We start from the raw sequence: 12,976 nt of genomic DNA, 5'->3' as shown, positions 1-12,976 counted from the left end.
CCAGGCAGAACATGAAAGGAGATACTCTCAGAATGCAGCATTCCCACCTGCAGAGTAATGGATTCGGTGATGAGTTGGATGGGGCGTGGTAAGAGGCCCCCATCCACGGCAGCAACAGACAAGGGTACAGCCAGAGGTTTGGTGGGGATGCGGTATTTCTCTACCAGGGACTGTGAAATAAGATTCCCGGCTGCTCCAGAGTCAAGTTGGGCAAGTTCGAAATAACGGTTCTCCCCGCAGACGATTGAGACTGACAGCAGCAGAGATGGAGAGGATTTATTCTTGTCTAGGTCGACCTCTCTGAGCGAACCTAGACACAGGCGTTTCCCGACCTCTCCGGACAGGCACGGATCCGGTGCTCCTTACTGCCACAGTAGAAGCAGCTCCCCTCGGCACGGCGTAAGTCCTGACGGGTTTTGACCATCTTGGTCTGGTCGACCTGCATAGACTCAGGAGAGTGTACCTGGGTAGAGACGGAGGGAGTGACGGGTTTCTGAAAAGTAGGAGCTAGACGTGGTAACCTCCTCTCACGGGTGACCTCTTTGGCACGCTCCTGGAACCGTAGGTCAATCCGGGTGGCAAGAATTATTAGGTCATCGAGAGTGGTAGGAATGTCCCGACCGGCAAGTTCATCTTTAATACGGCCGGACAGACCCTCCCAGAAGACGGATACCAGAGCGTCGTTATCCCAGGCCAGCTCCGAGGCAAGGGTACGGAACCGTATGGCATATTGGCCCACGGTGAGACTTCCCTGACGGAGGCGTAGCAGTGATGATGCGGATGAGGTCTTCCGTCCGGGTTCGTCGAAGACTTTCCGGAAAGCCGTGAGAAAAGCAGGCAAGTTGGACACCAGGGGGTCTCCTCTCTCCCATAGAGGATTTAGCCAGGCCAGGGCCTCCCCGGTGAGATGGGACATGATGAATGCAATTTTGGCCCGGTCGGAGTTAAACTGGTAGGACAATAGTTCAAAGTGCAGGGTGCACTGATTTATGAAGCCCCGAGCCTGGGCGGAGTCGCCTCCGAAGCGAGAAGGTGCAGAAAGCCGGGGTCCGGGGTAGGATACCATGGTATTAGTGGGCAGCGGGGCTGCCAGATTGCGAGTCATGGCACTGGCGGAGGTTGCTGGCGGAGCAGTCAGAGTGTCCAGGCGAGTATTGACATTCCGCAGGTGACCCAGGATGGACTCCTGTTGGGACCCTTGACGGGACAGTTCATGACACAGGTCCGAGAGCGAGGGAGCTTGGGTGCCACCGGGTTCCATGGCCCGAGCAAACTGTAACGGGTCTGGGAGGCGGAACCTCTGAGCTACTATACAAGGGGGCAGTCCTTGTAAGGGAGCGGGTGGCAACCAGGGAAGACGGGCAGGAGGTCACAGCAGGTGACCGGGACAGTCTCTGAGTGAACGGGCTGGAGATCACGGCAAGTGACCGGGGCAGTCTCTGGATGAACGGGCTGATGGTCACGGCAAGTGACCGGGGCAGTCTCTGAATGAACGGGCAGATGGTCACGGCAAGTGACCGGGGCAGTCTCTGGATGAACGGGCAGATGGTCACGGCAAGTGACCGGGGCAGTCTCTGGATGAACGGGCAGGTGGTCACGGCAAGTGACCGGGGCAGTCTCTAGGTAAAGGATTGGTACGACCTGTGGCGGCTGATGATAGACGTGAGCTCCCAGGTGAGCAAGCGAGAGTCTCTGGATGAACGGGTGGTCACAGCATGTGACGGCGGAGCCTCCAGGAAGACCAACAGACAGGCGGCAGATGAGCGCTCCCAGGTGAGCGGGCAGAGGTCTCTGGACAGGCGGGTGGTCACAGCACGTGACGGCAGAGCCTCCAGGTAGGCTAGCAGACAGGCAGCAGATGAGCGCTCCCAGGTGAGCGAGCAGGAGTCACTGGACAGGCAGGTGGTCACAGCACGTGACGGCGGAGCCTCCAGGTAGACTAGCAGGCAGGTAGCAGGTGTGTGCTCCCAGGTGAGCGGGCAAGCTGGTCCTTAGACAGACTGACAGGAGTTGGAAGGCAGACCGTCGGACCTCAGGCAAGCAGGCAGGTGGCTGATGTGCGCTCCCAGGTGAGCGGGCAGGCTGGTCCTTAGACAGACTGACAGGAGTAGTAAGGCAGACCGTCGGACCTCAGACTAGCAGGCAGGTAGCAGATAATCAGGCAGGAATCTGGCAGGTAACTGGCAGGTAACTGGCAACGGGACCTGAGGGCTGAAGCAGAGTAGTGAACAGTGCAACAACATTGCTCGGGCACCTCCATTTTGGAGGAGGTGCCTTATATATGGTGAAGTCCTCCGGCCACTGGCCGGGGACTCCTTAGGACAGCGCGCGCGGCCCCTTTAAGAGGGAGGGAGAGCGCGCGCGCGCGCCCAAAGCACAGTGGCCGGGAAGGAGCGCGCGCTGCCAGCAGAGCGGGAGGAGGACGCCGGGCACGGAGCAGGGAGGTGAGGGGAATAGCATCCCTGCCTAGCAGAGGGCAGGGACGCCGGCGCTACAGCCTTCATGGTAAAATAGCTGCTAGGAAACCACTGCTAAGGACAGGCAACAAGCAGAAGAGACTTGTTTGGGCTAAAGAACACAAGGAATGGACATTAGACCAGTGGAAATCTGTGCTTTGGTCTGATGAGTACAAATTTGAGATCTTTGGTTCCAACCACTGTGTCTTTGTGCGATGCAGAAAAGGTGAACGGATGGACTCTACATGCCTGGTTCCCACCGTGAAGCATGGAGGAGGAGGTGTGATGGTGTGGTGGTGCTTTGCTGGTGACACTTTTGGGGATTTATTCAAAATTGACGGCATACTGAACCAGCATGGCTACCACAGCATCTTGCAGCGGCATGCTATTCCATCCGGTTTGCGTTTAGTTGGACCATCATTTATTTTTCAACAGGACAATGACCCCAAACACACCTCCAGGCTGTGTAAGGGCTATTAGACCAAAAATGAGAGCGATGGGGTGCAACGCCAGATGTGGAGGACAGGTCAGTCACCAGACCTGAACCCAATCGAGATGGTTTGGTGTGAGCAGGACCGCAGAGTGAAGGTAAAAGGGCCAACAAGTGCTAAGCATCTCTGGGAACTACTTCAAGATTGTTGGAAGACCATTTCCGGTGACTACCTCTTGAAGCTCATCAAGAGAATGCCAAGAGTGTGCAAAGCAGTCATGAAAGCAAAAGGTGGCTACTTTGAAGAACCTAGAATATAAAACATATTTTCAGTTGTTTCACACTTATTTGCTAAGTATATAATTCCACATGTGTTAATTCATAGTTTTGATGCCTTCAGTGTGAATGTACAATTTTCATAGTCATGAAAATACAGAAAAATCTTTAAATGAGAAGGTGTGTCCAAACTTTTGGTCTGTACTGTATATACTCCTGTACTGTACACTGCACCGCCCCTCACCTCACTATATACCCCTGTACTGTACACTGCACTGCCCCTCACCTCACTATATACCCCTGTACTGTACACTCACCGCCCCTCACCTCACTATATACCCCTGTACTGTACACTCACCGCCCGTCACCTCACTATATACCCCTGTACTGTACACTCACCGCCCCTCACCTCACTATATACCCCTGTACTGTACGCTGCATCGCCCCTCACCTCACTATATACCTATATACCCCTGTACTGTACACTGCACCGCCCCTCACCTCACTATATACCCCTGTACTGTACACTGCACCGCCCCTCACCTCACTATATACCCCTGTACTGTACGCTGCACCACCCCTCACCTCACTACCTATATACCCCTGTACTGTACACTGCACCACCCCTCATCTCACTATATACCCCTGTACTGTACACTGCCCCTCATCTCACTATATACCCCTGTACTGTACACTGCACCGCCCGTCACCTCACTATATACCCCTGTACTGTACGCTGCACCGCCCCTCACCTCACTATATACCCCTGTACTGTACACTCACCGCCCCTCACCTCACTATATACCCCTGTACTGTACACTCACCGCCCCTCACCTCACTATATACCGCTGTACTGTATACTGCACCGCCCCTCATCTCACTATATACCCCTGTACTGTACACTGTACCGCCCCTCACCTTACTATATACACCTGTACTATATACTGCACCGCCCGTCACCTCACTATATACCCCTGTACTGTACACTCACCGCCCCTCACCTCACTATATACCCCTGTACTGTACGCTGCATCGCCCCTCACCTCACTATATACCCCTGTACTGTACACTGCACCACCCCTCATCTCACTATATACCCCTATACTGTACACTGCACGTCATCTCACTATATACCCCTGTACTGTACACTGTACCGCCCCTCACCTTACTATATACACCTGTACTATATACTGCACCGCCCGTCACCTCACTATATACCCCTGTACTGTACACTCACCGCCCCACACCTCACTATATACTCCTGTACTGTACACTCACCGCCCCTCACCTCACTATATACCCCTGTACTGTACACTCACCGCCCCTCACCTCACTATATACCGCTGTACTGTACACTGTACCGCCCCTCACCTCACTATATACCGCTGTACTGTACACTGCACCACCCCTCACCTCACTATATACCCCTGTACTGTACACTGCACCGCCCCTCACCTCACTATATACCGCTGTACTGTGCACTGCACCACCCCTCACCTCACTATATACCCCTGTACTGTACACTGCACCGCCCCTCACCTCACTATATACCGCTGTACTGTACACTGCACCACCCCTCACCTCACTATATACCCCTGTACTGTACACTGCACCGCCCCTCACCTCACTATATACCGCTGTACTGTACACTGCACCGCCCCTCACCTCACTATATACCCCTGTACTGTACACTGCACCGCCCCTCACCTCACTATATACCGCTGTACTGTACACTGCACCGCCCCTCACCTCACTATATACCGCTGTACTGTACACTGCACCACCCCTCACCTCACTATATACCGCTGTACTGTACACTACACCGCCCCTCACCTCACTATATACCGCTGTACTGTACACTGCACCGCCCCTCACCTCACTATATACTCCTGTACTGTACACTGCACCGCCCCTCACCTCACTATATACCGATGTACTGTACACTGCACCGCCCCCTCACCTCACTATATACCGCTGTACTGTACACTGCACCGCCCCTCACCTCACTATATACCCCTGTACTGTACACTGCACCGCCCCTCACCTCACTATATACCCCTGTACTGTACACTGCACCGCCCCTCTCCTCACTATATACCCCTGTACTGTACACTGCACCGCCCCTCACCTCACTATATACCGCTGTACTGTACACTGCACCGCCCCTCACCTCACTATATACCGCTGTACTGTACACTGCACCGCCCCTCACCTCACTATATACCGCTGTACTGTACACTGCACCGCCCCTCACCTCACTATATACCGCTGTACTGTACACTGCACCGCCCCTCACCTCACTATATACCCCTGTACTGTACACTGCACCACCCCTCACCTCACTATATACCGCTGTACTGTACACTGCACCGCCCCTCACCTCACTATATACCCCTGTACTGTACACTACACCGCCCCTCACCTCACTATATACCGCTGTACTGTACACTGCACCGCCCCTCACCTCACTATATACTCCTGTACTGTACACTGCACCGACCCTCACTATATACCGCTGTACTGTACACTGCACCGCCCCTCACCTCACTATATACCGCTGTACTGTACACTGTACCGCCCCTCACCTCACTATATACCGCTGTACTGTACACTGTACCACCCCTCACCTCACTATATACCCCTGTACTGTACACTCACCGCCCCTCACCTCACTATATACCTCTGTACTGTTTTCTGCATCGCCCCTCACCTCACTATATACCCCTGTACTGTACACTGCACCGCCCGTCACCTCACTATATACTCCTGTACTGTACACTGCACCGCCCGTCACCTCACTATATACTCCTGTACTGTACACTGCACCGCCCCTCACCTCACTATATACCCCTGTACTGTACACTCACCACCCCTCACCTCACTAAATACCCCTGTACTGTACGCTGCATCGCCCCTCACCTCACTATATACCCCTGTACTGTACACTGCACCACCCCTCATCTCACTATATACCCCTATACTGTACACTGCACTGCCCCCTCACCTCACTATATACCCCTGTACTGTACGCTGCACCGCCCCTCATCTCACTATATACCCCTGTACTGTACACTCACCGCCCCACACCTCACTATATACTCCTGTACTGTACACTCACCGCCCCTCACCTCACTATATACCCCTGTACTGTACACTGTACCGCCCCTCACCTCACTATATACACCTGTACTGTACACTGTACCGCCCCTCACCTCACTATATACACCTGTACTATATACTGCACCGCCCATCACCTCACTATATACCCCTGTACTGTACACTCACCGCCCCTCACCTCAATATATACACCTGTACTATATACTGCACAGCCCATCACCTCACTATATACCCCTGTACTGTACACTCACCGCCCCTCACCTCAATATATACACCTGTACTGTACACTGCACCGCCCCTCACCTCACTATATACACCTGTACTGTACACTGTACCGCCCCTCACCTCACTATATACACCTGTACTATATACTGCACAGCCCATCACCTCACTATATACCCCTGTACTGTACACTCACCGCCCCTCACCTCACTATATACTCCTGTACTGTACACTCACCTCACTATATACCCCCTGTACTGTACCCTCACCGCCCCTCAGGTGTGAGTTGAAGTTGCAGAGTATATGGATACAATGAAGTGAGCCATGTAGACATAGATTTTAGGGTTACAGACCTCAGAGATGTAAGTACTTGTATGCCAAAAATGACAAAAGTATTCTTGGGGTGATACCTTTATTGGCTAACCAGAAAATATATATATATATGCAAGCTTTCAGAGCACAGAGGCTCCTCCTTCAGGCGAGATTACAAATGAATTCATAAGACAAAAGGCACAGCATTTGAGAGATGTTACAACAAGACTTTTGTCATTTTTGGCATACAAGTATTTACATCGATATTTCTGGCTAACACGGTACCACAATATAACTTTGTATTGTACATCAGACCTCAGAGATGAGAGGCGTATACACATTAGATAGTTGTGCAATCCCGCCCAAATCAGAACCTGAGTAAGGGGCTCATCTGGACGTCCGAGTTTCACATACAAGTTTCATCAGTCTTTTCTCGGATGAAACTCTTACCCATCATAGTCTTTCAGCTAATCACATGCCAAGGTTTTTTGTGAACCAGGAAGTTCACCACAACAGTGAAGACTTGTCCATTTTTAAACCTTGTCAAGGATCAAAATCCCCAAAACAAGTCTATGGAGCCATGAAAAAATCAGACTTCACTTGTATGCCACACGTGCGATGTCCGAATTTCACGTTTGTTTACTAAGAGAAGCTTGATAAAACTTCTGATGGTGAAAACGAACATACTGACGAAACACTGATGAAAATTCGTCATTTTTTTTTTTTTGCGTAATAGAAAAATCAGTGATATCAGGATGAGCCCGGACTATGTGATGTGTAGGAGCTCTGCTTCTTATAGGCATCTCCAATATCGCAGTGGAATCCACCCAAGTACCAACTGTGTGGATGGTGACATCACAAATCTCATATTCAATACTTTTCCAAAAACCATATTCATTAGGCTTCATTGCAACATTGTCTAAGTCCCCTTTTCATAAAGCCTTTTTGGGGCATAAAACTACTTGAAATGTTGCCAAACTTCTGCGCCTAGTCTGTGTACGGTGGACTAACGATTACCCCCACAAATAATAATAAACTGGACGCCTTTGTACAGAGATCTTCCCAGAGTCTCATTCATATGAGGCACAAAGAGCTTCATCTCTAGATGTTACAGGATCAACATCAGACTCTTTGTTACTTTCTTTCAGATAATGATGACCACAGATCCTCACATTAACCTCATTAGCATCTGCATTCAGGAGTGATTCCTCTCACCATAAGGGCTACACCTGTGTGTACAGTAAAAACAGCCCATAAAATCACGTAAGAGAAGCCCTGATTGCCTTATACAGTAGATGCAAATGACATATTCAATGCAAATAAAACATCATCTCCTCCATAGAAGATAACATTGGCAGGAAATAGACAGTCACCACCATGAATTTCCATGACTCTATAACAGTATTCATTATGTTCACATTTATATAAAACTAATCACAAGTCATAACACTGAAAACAATGCAGTTTTTGCATTAACTCATTGTATATTTTCTTCTTTATAAGCTAGAAAGAATAATTTTAAAGGCTGTGCACACGTGTCATTTTTTTGTGTGGTGCATATAGTAAAATAATAGCAGCACTTTTCCATTAATAGATGGGTGCAAAGCCACTAAGATTATCACCAAAGCCTCTTACATAAAAATAACTCCAAAATATAGGGGCAGCACTGCAAAGTCAGATGATGAAAACATGGGTGTTATTCAATATATTTATTTATTTTATTAGTATTTTGTACAATCGTCTATCTTCTGCAACTGACTTCTATGTTCACTTGCTGTCCAAATCCTCAGTGTAGCTCACTGGCCGGAGCTTTCTCTCTGGGCTTGGGAGTAGCACAGCTCTGAACAAGCATAGGAGCAATAGAAAAAAATCCAGCAATCTCAAAAGAAAAAATATAGAATGTTAAAACGTCACATTTAATGAAGACAATTAAAAACATAAAGGGGAATTGGAAAAAGGAGCATAAAAAAGTATAGAAAGGATGACGCGTTTCAAACTATTATGGTTCTTACTCCATATCCAGAGCATGCATACTTTTCCAATCTGTGGAGGAACTAATGCAAACACTGCAATGATTTCACCCACACACCCCACATCTTCATGGAGTAGTGACACCCTCACACCCCCACCACCTTCCCACACTTCATGGAGTACTGTGCCCCCCCCCCCCCCCGACCTCCTTCCAACACTTCTTCATTGAGCAGGGTGCTCCTCCTAACCCTACTCCCTTCTTCACAAACCAGTAGGAACATCTCAAATCTCCCTTTTCCTTTCCAATCCATACCCCTACAATATACAACTACACTTTCCACCTGACTGGTTTGTATGTCTATAATCTACAACTGTAGCTCACTGATCCATACCCCTAAAATGTAGACCTTTATCTCTCAACTGACTACACCTAAACCCCTATAATGTACCCCTGCTTCCCTATACTCTGTATCTCCCACCTCACCTGTCCATACCCCTATAGTATATAACTGAATCTCCCCACTTCACCGGTCCATACCTCTATAATGTACAACTGCACCTCCTATCTCACCAGTCTATACCACTCTAACCTACACCTGCACCTCCCACCTCGACGGTCTGTACTCAATAATGTATAACTATCACACACCTCACCAGTTTATTCCCTTATAATGTACTACTGCACTTCCCTCATTAGTAATTAGTACCCCTATTATATAGAGTCAGTATCATCTGAAACTGTATGCATAGTATATACAAGTATATTTAACCAGCCAAATGCCCAAAAATGCAGGCTGTAATGGGTAATTCCCTAGGACACTCCTTAGTTATTAATTCCTACAAGAGACGCAGAGTCATAGTCCATATAGATATATCACAAATATTAACATTTATTGAAAAAATGTAACAAAAAAGGCAAAATACACAAACATCATATATAAAAATAGTCTATAATAGCAAAGACAGGTATTTTGTAGTAAATAGTCCACAAAAATATACCTGACAAGGGTGGTGATACACTTAAAGGTATAAGGATGATAATATCAATGTAAAAATATATCACTATCCGTATTTGAAAACATGGATTAAGAAGCTATCACATGATAGTTGGTACCCCCATGATGTGCATCCCCTATATGTAAATCGATTGTACCATAAAAATAGTGCATGTGCATAAAGTATGAGATCCTACGTCACATATATTGATCATATAAACCATCTGAGAGCTAATCAGTATGGCCAGGGGAAAAGTACAGGCCACATGTATAGAGCCATAAGTGGTATATTGCTGAATCTAATGAAAAAAATAGATATGGTCATAATAAAGGATGTTAACCTTACCCATAATGAACCTGTGTGGACTCACACTACCAGCAGCCCCAAAGTGTGTCAGACAGACCTGAAGGCCAACCTGGAACAGTCTGGGGTCATGGTTGCAACAAGTACCATACGCCACACACTAAACCAAGCAGAGCTTTATGGGCGAAGGCTAAGGAAGAAACCATTGCTGAAGAAAAGATATACAAAGAAATGACTGATCTTTGTTATTGAGTATCTTGACAAATCACAATCCTTCTGGGAAAATGTTCTGTGGACAGATGAAACAAAAATAGAGCTTTTGGCAATGCAAAGCAACAGTTCATTTACAGATGGTGCAATGAAGATTATAAGGAAAAGAACATCCTACCAAAAACTAAGCATTGTGGAGGATCCATAATGCTGTGGGGTTGCTTTGCTACGTCTGGTTCTGATGGTCTTGACCGTATCACAAGAATAATGAAATCAGAGAATTATCAAGAGATTTTAGAGCAAAATGTCCTAACCAGTGTAAGAAAACTTGGTTTGAGTTGAAGATCATGGGTCCTCCAGAAAGACAATGACCCAAAGCACATCCAAAAGTACACAGGAATGGTTGAAAAAGAAAAAATGGACTGTTTTAAAATAGCCCAGCATTGAGTCCTGACCTCAATCCCATTGAAAATCTTTGGGGTGAGCTGAAATCTGCCATTGGGAAAAAGAACCCTGCAAACATTCAAGAGCTTGAACAAACTGCAAAGGAAGATGGGAGAAAATTCCAGCTGAGAAGTGTAAGAAGCTTATAGATGGCTACAAGAAACATTTGGAGGCTGTCAGCCATGTCAAAGGGTGTGAAACCAAGTATTAATTAGGGGTGCCTTTATTGCTGCACATGATGTTTATTCAGTTTTTTCTTTGTTTTTCAACTTCCATGTTGCAGTTTTAATGTTTTATTGTTGTATTACTATGGACCACTAATTAAAACATCCTGAGGATATAACTTTGGTATATTTCCATTTATTTCTGAAGATATTGCACAGTCTATGAAAAAAATGAAGAGGTGCCAATAACGGTGAGCAGCACTGTAGACTATTTTTATATATGATGTTTATGTATTTTGCCTTTTTTGTTACATTCTTTCAATAAATTTTGGTATTTGTGATATATCTATATAGACTATGACTCTGCACCTCTTGTAGGAATTAGTGCCCCTCACTGGTCCGTACACCTATAATGTACAACTGCACATCCAACCTCACCAGTTCATACCACTATAATCTACAACTGCATCTCTCACCTCACTGGTCCGTACCCCTATTATGTAAAACCACATCCCACCACCTCACCGGTCTGTACCCCTATAATGTACACCTGCACATATCTGGTCCACACTCTATACCTGAACCTCCCACCTCACCAGTATACTGTATATCCCAATAATGTACAACCATATTTCCCACCTCACCGGTCATACCTCTATATCCTACCACTGCACTTCACTACTTACCAGTCCATATCTCATTGTACCCTAATAACCTGCAGCTGTAGGGAATACTTGCTAAAACAAAGTGCCAAAGCACTTCTGCAAGGGTGCAATACCATTGCATGATTATCATACGTGCAAACAAAATGGACATCTGAATGAGCCATTAGTCTTCAGCTGCACAAACAAAAAGTTACAAATGAAACACATTTGTACAGAGGACTTGCCAGTGTCTCATCCATATTCCGGTGTCTCATCCATATAAATCACGAATAGCTTTATTTTTAGATGCTACAGGAGGAACGCCAAATTCATAGCCACTTGCTTTCACCCAATGATGATCACAAATCCTCTCCTGTAGGGCTCGTGCACACGACCATTATATTGAACGAGTACTATCCATGGTTTTCACGGATAGCACTCGTACCCATGATATTCTATGGGGCTATGAACAGGTCTGTTTTTTTTTTCCTCGGACCACTCGGAAAAGTTTTGAAAGTGTCGAATCAAAATCATGAATATAAGTCTATGGGTCTGTGAAAAACATTGAACCGCACTTGGATGACTTCTGAGTGCGGTCCTATTTTCACAAACACTCAGAATGGACAAGGCGAAGAAACTTTTTTTTTCTCCATGTTTGAGAAAAACTGATGCCACGCTGATCAGAATAATAGGACCGTTTGTCTTGGATGGAGAGAAAACGGTAACCCTTAATCATTCAGGAGTGATTTCTCTCACGTTTAGGGCTACGCTTATGTGTACAGTAACAACAGGCCATATAAATCCCAAAAGAGAAGCCCTGCTTGCGTAATAGGTGCAAATGACATATTCAGTGCAGGAAGAAAAAACAAACAAACATCATCTCCGCACTAGAATATAAGACTGGCAGGAAATAGAGAGTCTCAATTGCAAAAAGAACTTCGGCACTCCATACATGAAAATATAAGAAATATTGTATCTAGACTAATGTCACTTTGAAAAATGAAGGTTTTTTGCGCATAATTTGGCCAATTTATGTGTGCCCATCAACCACGACAAGGTCACCTTCGTATGATGGGAAACTACGCTACGCTACCACTGGATATGCCACTCTTGGGCTGTAAGCCTGTATGGACAATATGTCTATGCTTGGGCTTTTAACCTACAATGTATGGGCTGGTAGAGCTAGTTAAAACCACCTGTGACTGAATGGGAGGGACACATGGTCAGAAAAAAGGCTGTCAAACTTCTAATAGTGTGAACACGTACCTGCTGCAATGCTCCAGGAGCGGGATCCCAAAAATGATTAATAGAAAAAAGAGAGGGGTCGCTCACTGGTCTATTTGGGTGCTCTGAAGAAAAGAGTAATCTCAATTGCAAAAAGAACTTCGGCACTCCATACATGAAAATATAAGAAATATTGTATCTAGACTA

The sequence above is a fragment of the Phyllobates terribilis genome, unplaced genomic scaffold, assembly GCF_046119375.1.
Source record: "Phyllobates terribilis strain yellow unplaced genomic scaffold, ASM4611937v1 Scaffold_7__3_contigs__length_470593459, whole genome shotgun sequence".
Classification (NCBI taxonomy): domain Eukaryota; kingdom Metazoa; phylum Chordata; class Amphibia; order Anura; family Dendrobatidae; genus Phyllobates; species Phyllobates terribilis.
The sequence above is the reverse complement of the archived record's forward strand: the minus strand, read 5'-3'. Positions refer to the sequence as shown.